This window comes from Haematobia irritans, chromosome 1 (genome assembly GCF_050003625.1).
Source record: "Haematobia irritans isolate KBUSLIRL chromosome 1, ASM5000362v1, whole genome shotgun sequence".
Taxonomy (NCBI): domain Eukaryota; kingdom Metazoa; phylum Arthropoda; class Insecta; order Diptera; family Muscidae; genus Haematobia; species Haematobia irritans.
This window is the reverse complement of record NC_134397.1, coordinates 193,805,569-193,824,663: the sequence shown is the minus strand read 5'-3', so window position 1 is coordinate 193,824,663 and position 19,095 is coordinate 193,805,569. Positions and strand designations below refer to the sequence as shown.

Here is a 19,095-nt window from a genome sequence, read left to right as displayed (position 1 = left end):
ACATATTTTTTCAGGAGCAAAGGTACTGGGTAGTTCTACATAAGTTTTGTTGGTACATTTATTAGTTTTTGGGCATTATTTTTTGTGTCAATACTCATGTGTGGCACTGTATGTATAGTACTTTGGAACCGAAATTTTCCCCTTTGCTTCATAAAGTTATGTCTTTCATAAGTGCAGATAAATATCGAAGGAACCAAATATTGACGTGCATTTGATTTTACTTGTTTTTAAAGAATCATGGCATAACATAACAGGATGCTTTTATTTTCTTTGCAACTCCTTTTTATCCATATAACATTCATTTTGAATTTCATCACATTAAATTACCAAGGTATTTTGAAATGTTTGTTTACATACAATTTATTCTCATTTTATTGCCTTGTTTTGTATTCGCACTCATTCACTCTTCCCAACGCATACACACACACAAACATACGCACTCATCCACAGGGAACCCTCAGCTACTCATATACTCGCTCACAGTTATTCTTTTTGTTTTCTTTCTCATTTAAAGCTTTTTTCCTATTGATGTGTGGGTGTGTGTGGTGTATTTCCAAGGAATGAACTTCGTTCAATGGGTCGGTCTGTCGGCGGTGTTCTTTTTTATGGTTCCGACGATCCGAAGTTAATGTGTCGCTATGTTTATGATGTTGGCTGGCTGGTTGGCTGGATATATGGTTGACTGACATGGATTCTCGATTAGTGTGGTGATGGTAGTGGTGGTGGTGGTGGCGTTGGTCGTGTCAGAGTATTTTTCTCATATGTTTGTGAGTAGGCCACAATTCTCATGCATGTTAGAATTTGGCACACAGAACTCTGTAAAATGAAGAGAAAAAGAACTTCCACTTGTGCTGCTTATGATGATGGCAATGGAGATGCTACCACAATGGTGTTTTAATCCAGAGTCACCATTTTGAATGAATTTGAACCACATGAGAAATACATGACGGAAGTCTTGGTTTTATGGAGATTATATCAAATAATCTTTCGAAAATGATGATCATGAGCACATATCCCCTCTCAGTAATGCTGGCGACATTTCTGAGTGTTTCAACTTCGTACTGGGCTATAAAAAAGAGGTCCCATTTCATTGAGCTAAAAATTAAATCGCGCAGCACTAAGTGATAAGAGAGAAAATCACCACTGTGGTAACACAATGGGCTGAATAGTCAAAGTGAGCTTGAAGTAACGGGCTGCTACTATAATTAACCTAACCTAACTTAAAATAGAATTAAATTGGCTTTCATAACCTGGTGGGTTCATTTTTTTGTTATTGCAATCAGGTTTGGCCTGTCGCAAACTGTGACAGAAATGATAGTATCAATTAAAAAATTAAATTTTCGTCAAATTTTTTTCTGTGAGCTAATGAATAGCTAGAGTTTTGACAATTTTTAATTGGCATGAAAATTAACTCAAATAAGTTAAAAAAGTGAATTTTTAAAATCCTCTCTAAACAGCAGTTCACTTATGCAAAATATACACGCAAAAAAATAATTCTTTCCTCCCAAACGAAATTTTAGACAAACAAAGTTCGTTTCTCATTTGCTTTTCGCTGTAAGGAAGTGTATTTGGAAGAAAAGTATATAATTTTTGTGATAAACGTTTATTATTTTCCAGGATGTAAAAACAATTTCATAAAGACAAACTCACAAAAAAAACATTGTTTTCTTGCTAATTGCATTTTCCCTCACATCTTTCTCACATCCACGAGGTTTTTAGTTCTTAACACCTTTTCCTGTAATACCAACAATGTAGAAGAAATTATACGATTTTACAAATTTTTTAAATTTTTTTACCTTTCGCCTGGACGGAGAATCGAACCGCGGACCATGCACTTTGTAAGCCAACACACTATCCACTGAGCTATGTACCTGTTATGGTCATCAATAGATAAATATCCATATAAGTAATATTTATATAGCATTGCGTGCGGCGCCCACGAACCGAATAAACAAAGTTTATTTAACAGAAACAAACATTTAGTTTGGCACCGTGGAGCAGTGGTTGCTACGTCCGACTTGCATGCCAAGGGTCGTGGGTTCGATCCCTGCTTCGACTAAAGTTTTTTTTTGTTTTACATATATTCCAGATATGTTCGGAAAATTCCGAAAAAATGTTCAACATTACATTGTAGTATATTAAATTTTGAACTGTAAAATGTGTCTTATTAAAGACATAAAGTTAGAAAAGAACAGTGTTTGATATAAACGAAATGGATTGTGTTGTTGGTTCAAAAATAACTTTTTTTATTGAAAAAATTAAAATTTTGTAACAAACGAATTTTTTTGGTGATAAAAGTTTAAAATTTTCGAAGAAATTCAATAAGCTCTAACAAAAGAAAAACGTTTTCGGTACACGTTTTCCAAACGTTTTTTTTTTCTTTGCGTGTAAGTAGTGCTTTCTCTACGAGGTCAGTTTCTACAGAAATTTATGGAAGATTAATTATGAGCGTGCACAGATCGTCACGTTTACCGCACTATCGGGTAGGACATTGTCATTTTGGCTTGAAATCTCCCATTGAAATAAGTCTATTATCTACTTTTTTAAATCCGTTAAAATAATTATATGCATATTCCTGAGAATTGAAACTTCTTCGAACATATTATCATCTTCGATATCATCGAATTCGCTGCCCAGCTGACGCGGCTGAAGTATTTTGAGTTTGCGACGTTTGTTACTTATACTACATTTACGACGCGTATGTGACGTTTACAAGTTTGCGACAGTCGCAAACCTAAAAAAGTTTGACACAGATCATCTCTGATTGCAATATATAAAACACTAGCGTAACCCAGCCCGCTTCGCTGCGCCTTCCGAAGCGTATTTGTAGGAACAGTTTGCGTTAACTTAGTCAACCATATCCTTCGTGCTGAAAACAAATTCGAAAAGATTTGAATTCTTTCAAACAAATCGGACTACTTGCTTTTTCGTTTATAGGTACAAATACGGCGGATATGCATATGTAAAACGGTATGTCTTAAAAAATGTCGGGGAGAGGCTGTACCCTTTCCTCCAAATTTTTTGAATAATGTTCTGTATTCAAGTAGTTGGACAATCTTCCATATTTCTTGTGAATTTTAAGTGTGGTTTGTCAAGGAAAGGTATCCTTCTGCTCAACATATCTGAAAATTAAGCACTATATTATAATAATATACAAAGAATTATTATTTCCCATCCAATAAATCGGAAAAAGCAAAAGTAGTAAAAAATTTTACCACATTAACATTTGCTAAAATGTTGGAACGTTGGTACGTTGGCTGCCAATTTCATGCAAATTTAAGTTCTTTACTAAAAAGAATTCTAGCAGAAGCCTGCAAAAATAAAATTATATACCGAGTTCCCAATTACGGACAACCCTCTACTTTCAATTTAAGAAAAAAAAAAACGGACAAAAGTGAACCCTCTCCCCACCTTTGCTCCACTCCGACCTGATATCGGACTATCACGTACCCTATATTAATTTCACAACTACTCAATGGTCCCTATAAATTCTATCGAAGTAAATCGACAAAGTTTATTTTAATTTTCCCCTTCCCCAACCAGATATCGAAAAATCATATACTAATTTAAAAATCATGTATAAATTTAATCACCTCCTCCCACGTTCCCTGTAAATTTCAAGTAGATCGGAGATGTTTAAATTTTGCTCTATTGTTTTAAAGGGACGTCACTTTCCCCGATAAAATATCGACAAACACCGTAGTGAATAGTACCCCCTAATCTTCCCTGAAAATTCTTGAAACTTTCCTTCAAGTGTGGGGCAAGGAAAGTTGCCTCTTCGTTCATAACCTTCCCTACTGCCTTTGTAAATTTCAAGAAAACTTAAGAATTTTTTTTCTGCAGTTTTAGAGGAGGACCTCCTCCCCGAACAAATATCGAAAAGTGATGTAGCGTATCTTTTGTAAACGTGCCAGAAAAAGTCAAGCAAATTATAAGCCTAAAGGGGCGGCCTCTCTTCCCTCCAAATATCACAAAATCAGGTATCAACTATTAATATCGTAAGCTCTCCCCAGTCCTCTGTAAATTTGAAGTAAATCGATAAAGTTTAATTGTTTCTTTATATGTACTTAAGAGAAGCGGATATGCCCTTTTATTTTTATTAAAAAATTAGGAACCTGATATAAATTTCATAACCTCAACCATTTTTTCCGTAAAATTTCAGTCAGGGGAGTCTAGTTTTGTTTTCACTGTACTTTAAAAAAATCAGACAAAGGGGTGGCCCCCTCCCCGACTAAATATCGAAAAATAATGTAGCGGATTTTGTCTAGATGCCAACCCAAATATTCAATGAACATTTCAAGCAAATCGCATAATTTTGTTCCAAGTTTCAAAAAGTAGGACAAGGGGGAGGTCCCCCATTATTAAGTCAAATCACTTAATTATTAGGACAATACGACTTCATTGAAAAATGTATCAACTTTTGGACAAGGAAAAAAAACTTTATATTAAAGAAATGTGTCTTCTATGCAGAGCTAAATATGCATTCGTATTTTAAGGACATGAAATCTTTGGCCTCACGACAATATTTTTTTCAATGTGGATCGGATTAAATTAGTTCCTCCATGAGCCTTTAGAAGTCAACTCTTTGAGGGTCGATTTATATACCCTACGGGAAATGCATCAACCCCTGGTGTATTTGCACCAGTCTCAGTTCTAGTCAAACCGTATGGAACGGGCCGATCACTTTAACATGCACTTAAAAACAAGTTTACGTGGATCCAATGTATTGTTTCTGAGCCAAAGATGCGGCTTCTCTAAAATAAAGACATTTTTTAAATCTAGGATCACTCTCTTTTTGCGATATATTAATAAAGCTATTCAAGTACGAACAAATGTCATTTTAAAAATCCAAATTATAACAGATACTTCAAATTAAAAAAAAAAACAAGTACATACGGCCAGGCCGAATCTTATGTACCCACCACCATGGATTGCGAAGAAAGTTCTACGAAAGACTGTGATTTAGTCCATACATGGTATATATTAGACAAAAAAGTTATGTATAGTTAAGTCTACAAATAATTACGAATCGATATGGTCTTTTTGTACGTAGAGAGCCAGAATTGAAATATGGGGGTCGCTTATATGGGGGCTATATACAATTATGAACTTGATATGGACCAATTGTTGTGTGATTGGGGATCGATTTATCTGAGGGCCATATATAACTATAGACCGATATGGACCTAGTTAGGCATGGTTGTTAACGACCATATACTAGCTCAATGTACCAAATTTCAACTCACTCGGATGAAATTTGCTCCTCCAAGAGGTTCCAAAACCAAATCTCGGGATCGGTTTATATGGGGCTATGTACGATTATGGACTGATATGGACCACTTTTGGCATGGTTGTTAAATATCATATACTACCACCACGTACCAAATTTCAAGCAGATCGGATGAATTTTGCTTATCCAAAAGGCACCGGAGGTCAAATCTGGGGATCGGTTTATATGGGAGCTATATATAATTATGGACTGATAGGAACCAATTCCTGCATGGTTGTTGGATACCATATACTAACATCACGTACCAAATTTCAACCGAATGTCAAGACTTTTGCTCTTCCAAGGTGCTCTGGAGGTCAAATCTGGGGATCGGTTTATATTGGGCTTATATATAATTACGGACCGATATCGACCAATTTTTGAATGGGAGTTTGAGGCCATATATTAACACCACATACCAAATTTCAACTGAATCAGATGAATTTTGGTCTTCCAAGAGGTTCCGGAGGTCAAATCTGGTGATCGGTTTATATGGGGGCTATATATAATTATGGACCGATGTGGACCAATTTTTGCATGGTTGTTCGAGACCATATACTAACACCATGTACCAAATTTCAGCCGCATCAGATGAAATTTGCTTCTCTTAGAGGCCTCGCAAGCCAAATCGGGGGATCGGTTTATATGGGGGCTATATATAATTATGGACCGATGTGGACCAATTTTGCATGGTTGTTAGGGACCATATACTGACACTATGTACCAAATTTCAGCCGGATCGGATGAAATTTGCTTATCTTAGGGGCCTCGCAAGCCAAATCGGGGGATCGGTTTATATGGGGGCTATATATAATTATGGACCGATGTGGACCAATTTTTGCATGGTTGTTAGAGACCATATACTAACACCATGTACCAAATTTGAGCCGGATCGGATGAAATTTGCTTCTCTTAGGGGCCTCGCAAGCCAAATCGGGGGATCGGTTTATATGGGGGCTATATATAATTATGGACCGATGTGGACCAATTTTTGCATGGTTGTTAGAGACCATATACTAACACCATGTACCAAATTTCAGCCGGATCGGATGAAATTTGCTTCTCTTAGAGGCCTCGCAAGCCAAATTTTGGGGTCCGTTTATATGGGGGCTATACGTAAAAGTGAACCGATATGGCCCATTTGCAATACCATCCGACCTACATCAATAACAACAACTTGTGCCAAGTTTCAAGTCGATAGCTTGTTTCGTTCGGAAGTTAGCGTGATTTCAACAGACGGACGGACGGACGGACGGGCATGCTCAGATCGACTCAGAATTTCACCACGACCCAGAATATATATACTTTATGGGGTCTTAGAGCAATATTTCGATGTGTTACAAACGGAATGACAAAGTTAATATACCCCCCATCCTATGGTGGTGGGTATAAAAAGTTAAACGAAAGTTACAAAATTCCCAAAATAAGTCGTAGCCTATATTTGAAGAGTTTTAAAATCTTAAATCTAAAGATGCAATATTTCAGTAAATTTGCAATTTCAGGCAAATTGGATAAAAACTACGGTTTCTATACGCCCAAGACCCCAAGTCGGGAGGTCGGTTTATATGGGGACTATATCAAAACCTAAACCGATATAGCCCATCTTCGAAGTTGACCTGCCTGCAGACAAAAGACGAGTTTGTGCAAAATTTCAGCACGATTGCTTCATTATTGAAGACTGTAGCATGATTACAACAGACAGCCAGACAGACGGACATTGTTATATCATCTTAGAATTTCTCCCTGATCAAGAATATATATATATACTTTATATAGTCGGAAATCGATATTTCGATGTGTTACAAACGGAATGACAAACTTATTATACCCCCGTCACCATTCTATGGTGGTGGGTAGAAAAAGATAAATACCTAAACGTGTAGTCTTTTCTATTGAAATATTATTTCAAAAGTATATTTATTTGGCTGGACATATTACTGAATAGCTTGCAACTGGACATGTAGAAAATCTGGAAATTACAGTCCATTCCAGTCCATTTGGCAACCCTAGTGCAACGGTTGTATTTTGTAGATCGTCTGTAAGAAATGGACCAACTAAACTGGTTTGTTTTCTTTAAAAAAAAAAAAACGTTTCATTACATCGGCTGTGTGCCCTACAATATTATCTATAAATAGAAATGCTTGATTTTTGCGTTCATGGCTATAACCTAAAAATACCCTGGACGGATCGGGTAACGAATAATTTAATCTTAAGAAGAATGAACGTGGATCTACAATTGATTAGCACTAATAAAAAAATTTCATATTTTGGAAAATGGAGTTAGCCTTTATTAATTCGTTTTCACACCCTGTACGAGAATAAATGTTTATCAAAAAAAAAAAATAATTTTATTCCAAACAAACTTTTTCAAACTCCTTTAGTTAACACTGAACTTTTTTTCGATTATTGAAATGTATACCTAAGTTTAGTCATACAATTTTTGAGTCATACTTGGAATGAAGAAAATTTCATTGGGCCGGGGATTTTTTTTTTTTTAATTTAAAAATCAATTGAACAAAATACATTTCTTGTAAGAGACATAAGTTAAGTTTAGTTAGCATCAGTTTAATAAATGACTTTTCCAGTGCCCCAGTAGCTAAGAATATTGGCTTACGAGTACATTTCTTAAATTTCCCAAATATTGCATCACGAAATACAATGATTTAAATTTCCGTTAGAGTATAAAAATATTCTATTGTAAAATGTACCATATAACTGAGAAATATTTTATCATAATTGAATTGCTTGCCTCATGGCAACACTGTCATATGCTTATTATTGTTGGGCGAATGATGACACTGCTACTGCTGCTGATGCTGTATGCGTAAGTGCGTAAATGTATTTATGTGAGAGTTTGTATGGGGTATATATATATATTTGTTTTTGTTATTATTGCTTTTTGGGGTATTTTCGCAATTTGGGAGCGGCTCCCAAATCGGAAGTAAATGAAAGAAAGAAAAAACAAAAAACAACGATGTAACTAAACACAATATCATAGATAAACACACAGGAGAAGAAAATTATTCTTAAAAACTAATTTTTAAATTTTTTCCTAAAATCCCAAATTGAGAATGAGAAGATTGTTTTTCTTAATATTGAAAACAATTTAAAAATAAAGGCTAATCACTAAGATATATTTGAAATATTATTGCTATTGTCCTTGGGGATTTTCATTTAGTAGGTTTCTATTTTCCCATAATTATATATTCACATTTCCTTTTATTTGCCAAAGCAAAGATTTCTTGAGGTCGTACTGGCTGGCTGACTGACTGACTTTACTTATTTTTCATTTTGCTGTGTAAAAGAGAGGAGAGACGTTAAACAAGAAGAAAAGGAGTCCATTGAGTTTAAGTCGAGTAGGGTGGATGGTTTGGTGGTTTGGATGGTTGCTTTGTCGTTTAGTGGGTCGTTCGGACGGTCGTTTTGGTGGCTGCTTCTGCTGCTGCTGCTGCTGGATAAGACAACACTTCGCGACACAAGGGTTGTTTAATATCTGCTTTTGATTTTATTTCGACACATTCAAACCGAAGGACCAAAAAAACATACGCACTCACACACACACAAACATGGTCAAACAAACGCACGTTTTTCCTACGCTTCGTTGGTTCGATTTTTCTCGTGTAGACGGCATCAAAAAAGCCCTGATATTGATGGTGGGAGGAGGGGGAGGGAGATGTGGGGGGACCAGATTCTTGCTTGTTTTTTTCTATTTTATTTTATTTTTTTGTGCTTTTGATACATGAAAATTTACAACGTTTAACGGGGCGTTGGTGGTGGATGGTTTTTATATTTGTTTCATTTTCATCTTCTGCTTAAGAGACTTCCACATTTGCACTTATTTTTTTGGATTCCTCAAAAGAAACTTTTAATTTATTTATAAAAAAAATATATTATTTGAAACATAAAAAAAAAATTAATTCAATTTTCTTATTAGCTACACTTTGACAAGGGTTGGAAAGGAATCAACGAATGGAAGTGTAATGATATTTTTGCTCCCGAAAATTTTCACAATTTGTTTTTCTTTTTTTTTTGTGTTTGCAGCTTCACACATTTTTAAATCATTTCAATTTCTTGAATAAAATATTTTCACATTTTTCACAAAAATTTCAGATTTTTTTCTTCTTAATTTTCTTTTTTTTTATATAAAACTTATCAATCATCAATGATTATTACATCCAACAAGGTGTAGTAGGTAGTTGTTGTAGGTTGATATTAGAAAATGATGAAAAGGAATGAAGAATGCCTTAGAATGTATTATTTTTCGGTTTTATTTCAAAGAGGTTTCTTTGCCGAGTTTGCACATACAACCTTCACTGTCGCTCACGAGTTTCAAACTGACTACTCATTGGGCTGATACTGATACTGAACATGTGGAAGCTGGCTAAAGGCCTTCTGTAGCTGCAAAGTGTCCTACTGCCATCGTCGTATAGTAAATGTGGTCCAAGGACTTTGTGCGGCATAAAAGAAAAGCTTTTATTGTGTTCATGTATTTGTATGTATGTGTGTGTGTGAGAGAGATGTGCAAATTTTATGTTTAAGAGTATTTCAAAATTCCCAAAGAGAGTCATTGCATGGAAGAATAATAACTGACGTATTTTGAGTTATTTTGCTGACTTAAAGAAAATTCAAAATAAATGCAAAACTTAGCCTCACTGCTTATTATAAGAGTATCAGAAAGGACACTTAAAATAAAATATGTGTCCGATCTGTCTGTCGAAAATTTAGACAGCTCGAACCCAGCAAAAAAAATTGGAAGTTCTTCCAAAGGCACAACTTTAAAAGTACTTCGAGAAGATGTACTCCCAAGGATGTTCTAACTACCCAGGAAGTTGTTTTAATTCAATTTTTTACAAATTGGGTTTTCATTACTTTTAATGGGTAATTTTAACTTTTTATACCCTCCACCATAGGATGGGGGGTATATTAACTTTGTCATTCCGTTTGTAACACATCGAAATATTGCTCTAAGACCCCATAAAGTATATATAATCTGGGTCGTGGAGAAATTCTGAGTCGATCTGAGCATGTCCGTCCGTCCGTCCGTCTGTTGAAATCACGCTAACTTCCGAACGAAACAAGCTATCGACTTGAAACTTGGTACAAGTAGTTGTTATTAATGTAGGTCGGACGGTATTGCAAATGGGTCATATCGGTCCACTTTTACGTATAGCCCCCATATAAACAGACCCCCAAATTTGGCTTGCGAGGCCTCTAAGAGAAGCAAATTTCATCCGATCCGGCTGAAATTCGTTACATGGTGTCAGTATATGGTCTCTAACAACCATGCAAAAATTGGTCTACATCGGTCCATAATTATATATAGCCCCCATATAAACCGATCCCACTGAAATTTGGTACATGGTGTTAGTATATGGTCTCTAACAAACATGCAAAAATTAGTCGACATCGGTCCATAATTATATATAGCCCCCATATAAACCGATCCCCCGATTTGGCTTGCGAGGCCTCTAAGAGAAGCAAATTTCATCCGATCCGGCTGAAATTTGGTACATGATGTTAGTATATGGTCTCTAACAACCATGCAAAAATTGGTCCACATCGGTCCATAATTATATATAGCCCCCATATAAACCGATCCCCCGATTTGGCTTGCGAGGCCTCTAAGAGAAGCAAATTTCATCCGATACGGCTGAAATTTGGTAGATGGTGTAAGTATATGGTCTCTAACAACCATGCGAAAATTGGTCCACATCGGTCCATAATTATATATAGCTCCCATATAAACCCATCCCCCAATTTGGCTTGCGAGGCCTCTAAGAGAAGCAAATTTTATCCGATCCGGCTGAAATTTGGTACATGGTGTAAGTATATGGTCTCTAAAAACCATGCGAAAATTGGTCCACATCGGTCCATAATTATATATAGCTCCCATATAAACCGATCTCCAGATTTGACCTCCGGTGCCTTTTGGAGAAGCAAAATTCATGCGATCTGCTTGAAATTTGGTACGTGGTGATCGTATATGATATTTAACAACCATGCCAAAAGTGGTCCATATCAGTCCATAATCATATATAGCCCCATATAAACCGATCACGAGATTTGGTTTTGGAGCCTCTTGGAGGAGCAAATTTCATCCGAGTTGAAATTTGGTACATTGTACTAGTTTATGGTCGTTAACAACTATGCCTAACTGGGTCCATATCGGTCTATAGTTATATATATCCCTCAGATAAATCGATTTCCAATCACACAAAAAGTGGTCCATATCAAGTTCATAATTGTATATAGCCCCCATATAAGTTACCCCCATATTTCAATTCTGGCTCTCTACGTACCGTGCAAAAAGTTCATATCGATTATTAATTATTTGTAGACTTAACTATACATAACTTTTTTGTCTAATATATACCACGTATGGACTAACTCACAATTTAGAAAACGATGTTAAGAAGTTTTAAGATACCACAACCCAAGTATTTCGATTGTGGATGACAGTCTTTCGTAGAAGTTTCTACGCAATCCATGGTGGAGGGTACATAAGATTCGGCCTGGCCGAACTTACGGCCGTATATACTTGTTTTTTGTTTTAAATAGGTTAAAACCAGAGTAACAATTCATAAAATGGTACAAATTACATAAATTTTGTTGAAAAAAAATGCTAATCCATCTGAACAAATTTTGCATTTTTTAAAATATTTGAGGTTAAACGTTTCAGACAAGCGTTAGAGTCCATTAAAAATTATAACAAATTATAAATATTATTTATTTACAAAATATCACAGAATTTTTAATTTACATCAAAATCATTGAATTCGGATCACACCTAAAGAAGTGATCAAATTCACTGCAACGGCTGTTGAAATGAAGGACTTCCGTCCTATGACAAGCCCATATTAAATTCATCGCTTCTGCGTCAATTTTGCACCACTTCCGGATCCAAAAATAATATTTTCATTATTTTTTGGCGACACTTTTTTTGCTGGGAAGTTATATTTTAGTTTTTATCGCGTGTGGAAGCGGGAGTGTCTAAGGATTGTTCAACTTACGTCTTAAAATGTGTGGCTCAAATAACTTTTCGAAGTCAGATGCGTCAAGAGTCGGTTATACAATAATCGAATAAAAGTTAAAAATCTGGAGTCGTTACCACAGTTGGTAGAATTCTACTAAAAATGGTAGATTTTTTACTGTTAGGTAGAATTCTTTATGTTTTGGTAGATTTGGAAAATATTCCTCTCCAACTAAGAGCTACTTCATAAATTTTCTCTGGAAATAAAATGTTGACAACATTTTCTACGGAAATAAAATTTTGACAAAATTTTCTACATAAATAAAATTTTGACAAAATTTTCTATAGAAATAAAATTTTGACAAAATTTTCTATAGAAATAAAATATTGACAAAATTTTCGATAGAAATAAAATTTTGACAAAATTTTCTATAGAAATAAAATATTGTCAAAATTTTCTATAGAAATAAAATTTTGACAAAATTATTCTATGGAAATAAAATTTTGATACAATTTTCTATAGATATAAAATTTTAACAAAATTTTCTATACAAATAAAATTTTGACAAAATTTTCTATAGAGAAAATTGTGTTTGACAAAATTTTTTATAGAAATAAAATTTTAAGAAAATTTTCTATAGAAATAAAATATTGACACTATTTTCTATAGAAATAAAATTTTGACAACATTTTCTACAGAAAAAAAAAATTTACACAATTTTCTATAGAAATAAAATGTTGACAAAATTTTCTATAGAAATAAAATGTTGACAAAATTTTTTATAGAAATAAAATTTTGGCAAAATTTTTTATAGAAATACATTTTGACAAAATTTTCTATAGAAATAAAATGTTGACAAAATTTTCTATAGAAATCAAATGTTGACAAATTTTTCTATAGAAATAAAAATTTGGCAAAATTTTCTACAGACATAAAATTTTCCAAAATTTTCTATAGAAATAAAATTTTGACACAATTATCTATAGAAATAAAATTTTGACAAAATTTTCTATAGAAATAAAATTTTGATAAAATTTTCTATAGAAATAAAATTTTGACAAAATTTTCTATAGAAATAAAATTTTGATAAAATTTTCTATAGAAATAAAATTTTGATAAATTTTCTATAGAAATAAAATTTTGACAAAATTTTCCATAGAAGTAAAAGTTTGACAAAATTTTCTAAAGAAATAAAATGTTGACAACATTTTCCATAGAAGTAAAATTTTGACAAAATTTTCTATAGAAATAAAATTTTGACAAATTTTTCTATAGAAATAAAATTTTGACAAAATTTTTTATAGAAGTAAAATTTTGACAAAATTTTCTATAGAAATAAAATTTTGACAAATTTTCTATAGAAATAAAATTTTGACAAAATTTTCTATAGAAATAAAATGTTGACAAAATTTTCTATAGAAATAAAATTTTGACAAATTTTTCTATAGAAATAAAATTTTGACAAAATTTTTTATAGAAGTAAAATTTTGACAAAATTTTCTATAGAAATAAAATTTTGACAAATTTTCTATAGAAATAAAATTTTGAAAAAATTTTCTATAGAAATAAAATTTTAACAAAATTTTCTATAGAAATAAAATGTTGACAAATTTTTCTATAAAAATGAAATTTTAACAAAATTTTCTATAAAAATAAAATTTTGACAAAATTTTCTATAGAAATCAAATTTTGATAAATTTTTCTATAGAAATAAAAATTTAGCAAAATTTTTTACAGACATAAAATTTTAACAAAATTTTCTATAGAAATAAAATTTTGACACAATTATCTATAGAAATGAAATATTTACAAAATTTTCTATAGAAATAAAATTTTGACAAAATTTTCTATAGAAATAAAATTTTAACAAAATTTTCTAAAGAAATAAAATTTTGACAAAACTTTTTATAGAAATGAAATTATGACAAAATTTTCTATAGAAGTAAAATTTTGACAAAATTTTCCAGAGAAATAAAATTTTGACAAAATTTTCTATAGAAATAAAATTTTTAGAAAATGTTCTATAGAAATAAAATTTTGACAAAATTTTCTATAGAAATAAAATTTTGACAAAATTTTCTATAGAAATAAAATTTTAGCACAATTTTCTATAGAAATAAAATTTTAGCAAAATTTTCTATAGAAATAAAAATCTGACAAAATTTTCTATAGAAATAAAATTTTAGCACAATTTTCTATAGAAATAAAATTTTAGCAAAATTTTCTATAGAAATAAAATTTTGACATAATTTTCTATAGAAATAAAATTTTAGCAAAATTTTCTATAGAAATAAAATTTTGACACAATTTTCTATAGAAATAAAATTTTGACAAAATTTTCTATAGAAATGAAATTTTGACAAAATTTTCTATAGAAATACAATTTTGACAACATTTGCTATAGAAATAAAATTTTGACAAAATTTTCTATAGATATAAACTTTTGACAAAATTTTTTATAGAAATGAAATTTTGACAAAATTTTCTATAGAAATAAAATTTTGTCAAAATTTTCTATAGATATAAAATTTTGGCAAAATTTTCTATAGAAATAAAATTTTGACAAAATTTTTTATAGAAATTAAATTTTTAAAAAAATTTTCTATAGAAATAAAATTTTGACAAAATTTTCTATAGAAATAAAATTTTCCATTCGTTTTGTTTTGTTATTGTTGGTTTTGTTCTTTAAGCATTGTTGTTGTTTTTTATTACAGCTTAAAACCACACATTGACTAAACTACAAGTGTAGCTTAAGCAACAGAGGAAAAGAATGTTTGTCAAATTTATTTGGGCAAAGCCCTATAGACTGCAAGATGGTTGGATGGACGCACGCATACTCTACTTGCAGCAAAACTATCAACCAATTATCAGATGGAACTTGCTACACCAAGAGTCTGCGTAGGTCCAAAAGTGATCCGATTGCAATACCATCCGACCTACATCAATAACAGCTACTTGCGGTTTTAAGTCAATAGTTTGTTTCATTCAGAAGTTAGCATCATTTTAACAGACGGACGGACGAATATCGCTAGATCAACTTGGTCTGAGACCAATACGTCGATGGATTACAAACGGAATGTCAAAGTAAATATAGTCCCATCCCATGAAAAAAATATTTCCAACTAAAAATATTAAAAAAAATTAAAATTAAATTTAGACTTTTGCGTTAAAATTGTATCAGTCGAATTTGTAGATTACAAAAAGCAACTTTGGCTTTTCTACTTTTTTTAATAATAAGTCAATTAGTCAAAAGGTAAATTCTCGACTTTTGTATCCCTATCCCTAAAGTTTTTTTTTTTTAATTTTTAAATACAATATAATTTATAATTTAAATTATTTTTTGTTGCCGTAAAATAATTTATGTGTTTTTCTTTGAAATACTATGGTGTAAACACATTTTCATTAGATAACTACAAATGAAAAATATTTTATTCCACTGGAAAATATGTTATAAACGTTTTGTCAAATTAATAGGACTTGTGAAGCAAACCAGACAAGTGTTCAATCATATTAAGTTATGAAGGTGGGTAATACATTCGATGTTTCCAACAAAACTCGAAACTAAAAATGCAAAAATCATCTTCCTAAATTAATTAATTGCAAAACGTAACTGGCAAAAAATAGCTGTTTTTTAATAGCAGAAATTACAATGTGAAAAATCCAATATAAAAGATGTAGCCTAAAAGTATGCAGTATTAACATGTCAACTCTTATATACTATTGTGAATGGCTTAGCTGTCTTGGTGGCTTTTAACAAATCCAAGACAACAACCGCATGTACTAACCAATAAAGTTACAGCCTAAAAGCATGCTATAGTTAATGTATACCTTTTCTATGTTATTGTGAATTAATTAGCTGTGTTACATGTGTTTACAAAAAATCATCGTTTTCGAATTGCTGATTGAATTGAATTATTGCAAGAAGAACTTTAACGGTAGAAATGATGATGAAAATTGCGAAATATTATAAATAAATATCTAATAAAACGATAATAAAAAGATCTCAGGCTAAAAACGGATAATATTAAAATCAATAATCTTAATACTCTTTCGACTTGTCAAGGAATCACCCAAACGAAAAACAATAGATAAGGAATTTAGGAATTTTAATTTACAATACCAACAAAAGCCTTCAAATCAATGAAGGATTTAGAATTAATCCTGTGAAGTATACATTTTCATTCGTACATCATACGACTGCGAGTTATAAATGCAGGAACAAGATATATTTAAGAAGGTAGTTTCAAGTTATCAGATGATTACAATTTTTCATTTGAGCAGAATTTTGATTGTCGGCATTTGCTTAATGGCATAGACGTAACTAATGGGTTTTACGGGTTTCCTATCCCCCTACCATGTACCATGCAGTATTTCTTCAAACCATGATTATATATCATTGAATTAAATATTCTGGTTTCTTCCCATCTATAAGATTTTTTTTTTCTCTTTTTGTAGTATCTTCACTACCCTGCCAACATTTTTTTAATTTGGGGGCGCTTCTGAGAATCCCCACTATGTCGAAAACAATCGTATACGATATCCAAAATTCCTCGGAAAAGCGCCGTCACTATTGAGAAGTTATAACAGGTTGGCTGATAAGTCCCCAGTTTGATACATAGATGGCGTCTCTAGTATTAAATGCATATTATTTTTATATAGTACCAACCTTCAAATGATTCGTGTCAAAATTTGACGTCTGTAATTAAATTAGTTTGTGAGATAGAGCGTCTTTTGTGAAGCAACTTTTGTTAGTGTGAAAAAAATTGAAAAAAAGGAATTTCGTGTTTTGATAAAATACTGTTTTCTGAAGGGAAAAAATACGGTGGAAGCAAAAACTTGGCTTGATAATGAGTTTCCGGACTCTGCCCCAGGGATATCCACAATAATTGATTGGTATGCAAAATTCAAGCGTGGTGAAATGAGCACGGAGGACGGTGAACGCAGTGGACGCCCGAAAGAAGTGGTTACCGATTAAAACATCAAAAACATCCACAAAATTATTTTTAATGGCCGTAAAATGAAGTTGATCGAGATAGCAGAGGCCTTAAAGATATCAAAGGAACGTGTTGGTCATATCATTCATCAATATTTGGATATGCGGAAGCTCTGTGCAAAATGGGTGCCGCGCGAGCTCACATTTGACCAAAAACAATAACGTGTTGATGATTCTGAACGGTGTTTGCAGCTATTAACTCGTAATACACCCGAGTTTTTCAGTCGATATGTGACAATGGATGAAACATGGCTCCATCACTACACTCCTGAGTCCAATCGACAGTCGGCTGAGACTCAAAAGTCCGCTGGCAAAGTAAGGGCCTCTGTTTTTTGGGATGCGCATGGAATAATTTTTATCGATTATCTTGAGAAGGGAAAAACTATCAACAGTGACTATTATCCCTGCCAGCATTTCAAAGTTCCATTTCAACCTCATCGTTACCACAGACTCGTAAATGTCACTTCAACCATCATGAAAAGGTACATCAAAAAGTACATGCAATTAATTTGCCATCCCTACTGTTAAAAAGCCATTTTTTTGTGAAACGCCAAGCGCAACCAGCTTGTTATATTTTAATTAAATAAAAACGAAAATAAAGTTCTGAAAACATAGATTATACGCTTAAAATTGTGAAAGGTATATTGGTGAACAATTTGGTGATTTTCCAAATGGAATAAAGTGATTGTTTTTCAGATATTTTACAGACACGCTGCCTCCATGGAATAAAAACACTGGTTGATAGACGCAGCAACATGTAACTCGCTACTTGTAACTCAACATCATCATTAATGCCAAAAATTATGTTAAATGTAATGTGATAATGGTATAAGTGTTATATTTTTAAGAATTTGTAAATGTTTAATCAAATTAATAAATATCTAAACAAACGTGTTTTACTCGACCACAATGATTCTTTTACAACTATCTTAAAATGCACTTTTTCTGATTGTTTGGAGGGTCCCTTATTGGCGTCGTTCTAAATTGATCTATAAAGGCACCTAATAATTGCACTCATGCGAAACATTTTTGTAGTAACTTGGCGTGGTACAACTTCTCAATAGTGACGGCGCTTTTCCGACGAGTTTTTGATGTCGTATATGATTGTTTTCGACGTAGTGGGGATTCTCAAATGAGTCCCCAAATTCAAAAAATGTTGGCAGGGTATATGGCGTTATTGGAGTGTTTGAAGGTCGAAATCGCGGCAAAACGTATTCTCGAGATCTGGCCCCCAGCAACTTTTTCTTGTTCTCAGACCTCAAAAGGATGCTTGCAGGGAAAAAATTAGGCTGCAATGAAGAGGTGATCGCCGAAACTGAGGCCTATTTTGAGGCAAAACCGAAGGAGTACTACCAAAATGGTATTAAAAAATTGGAAGGTCGTTATAATCGTTGTATCGCTCTTGAAGGGAACTATGTTGAATTATAAAAACGAATTTTGACAAAAAAATGTGTTTTTCTTTGTTAGACCGGGGACTTATCAGCCAACCTGTTACCGCGCCAAGTTACTACAAAAAAGTATCGCATGAGTGCAATTATTAGGTGCCCTTCTGGATACATTTAGAAAGACGCCAATAAGAGCCCCTTCAAACAATCAGACAAAGTGAATTTTAAGATAGTTAGAAAAGAATCATTGTGGTCAAGTAAAACACGATTGTTTAGATGTTTATTAATTTTATTAAACATTTATAAATTCTCATAAAATAACATCTATATGACTATCAGCCAGTGTTTTTATTCTCGATGGAGGCAGCGTGCCTGAAAAAATATCTGAAAAACTATCACTTTACTCCGTTTGGAAATTCGAAAATTGTTCGCCAATATAACTTTCACAATTTTAAGCATAATAACTATTTTTTCAGT

General features: G+C 32.6%; 1 protein-coding gene across 8 annotated transcripts in view; it reads right to left on the bottom strand.

Moving 5' to 3' along the window:
- The window catches only part of LOC142222327 (CUB and sushi domain-containing protein 3), an 839,952-nt gene that overhangs the window by 816,537 nt on the left and 4,320 nt on the right, over nucleotides 1-19,095 (bottom strand). The window contains exon 1 of one of the 8 annotated variants that reach the window (XM_075292413.1): nucleotides 9,443-9,575. The exons of the other annotated variants lie outside the window; for them this stretch is intronic. The gene's annotated coding sequence lies outside the window, so the exon portion shown is untranslated. Of the gene's footprint in view, nucleotides 1-9,442; nucleotides 9,576-19,095 lie in introns of those variants that run through there. 8 annotated transcript variants of the gene reach the window in all.